This window comes from Bufo bufo, chromosome 5, assembly GCF_905171765.1.
Source record: "Bufo bufo chromosome 5, aBufBuf1.1, whole genome shotgun sequence".
In the NCBI taxonomy this organism is placed as follows: domain Eukaryota; kingdom Metazoa; phylum Chordata; class Amphibia; order Anura; family Bufonidae; genus Bufo; species Bufo bufo.
In genome coordinates this window covers 513837067-513837977 of record NC_053393.1, presented here as the reverse complement: position 1 = coordinate 513837977, position 911 = coordinate 513837067, and the positions used below count along the sequence as shown (strand labels likewise).

The 911-nt window shown below is 48.7% G+C and overlaps 1 non-coding gene across 1 annotated transcript; it reads left to right on the top strand.

The window, feature by feature from the left end:
* The first annotated feature begins 284 nt into the window (after positions 1-284).
* On the top strand, positions 285-370 carry LOC121002986. Its single transcript, XR_005779384.1, has one exon. It is a non-coding gene; the product is annotated as a small nucleolar RNA SNORD71 (small nucleolar RNA).
* The last annotated feature ends 541 nt before the right edge of the window (positions 371-911 follow it).

Here is a 911-nt window from a genome sequence, read left to right as displayed (position 1 = left end):
CTCTGATCTGCGCTCTGCAGATCAGAGCCTGAAAGCCGATAGTGTTCCTCATGCCCCCGATCTGTGCCACTCCAAGCCCTTGGTGCCCCTCTGTGCCCCCCCGATCTGTGCCCCTCCGATCTGTGCCCCTCTCCTGCGCTCATCTCCTTCCTGCCCTGATGGCATGCGATCTGCCCCCTCTCCGCCCCATGCATTAATTTTCTAGCCGCCCCTCCTGCCCCATTGTAGTCTGTACCCCCCGACCCCCCCCCCCCTTCCAGCGCTGCCCCCGATTCCCCATTCTGTATGTGATGGCGGCGGCTCCATTCCTGAGCCGCCGCCATCAGCAGAGAGTGTCAGCTCTATGCTGACACTCTGCTGTAACCCCATAGATGCCGCGGTTGCGGCATCCATGGGGTTAACAGAGGGAGGGAGCTCCCTCTCTCCACCATCGGGGCTGCCTCGCTGTGATTGCAGCACCCGATGGTTGCCATGGCAAAGGCGTCCAGTGCTTCCACCTACAGGCAATCTGAGCATTGCAAAGTATAGTACAACTATCAGCCCCACTGGATCTTCAAGATCCAAGAGGGAACTGATAAAAAAGTGAAAATAATAAAAGTAAAAATAAATCAATAAATAAATAAAAATGTAAATAAAAAAAGACATTGCCTTTTCCTATAAAAAAATAAAAAAATAAAATAAAATACACATATTAGGTGTCACCGCGTCCGTAACGACCGTCTCTATAAATATATCACATGATGGACCCCGTCTGATAAACACCATAAAAATAAAATAAAAAAAACACTGCCCAAAAAGCTATTTTTGTCACCTTACATCACAAAAAGTGCAACAGCAAGCGAACAAAAAGGCTTATGAACCCCAAAATAGTACCAATCAAACCGTCACCTCGTCCCGCAAAAAATTATACC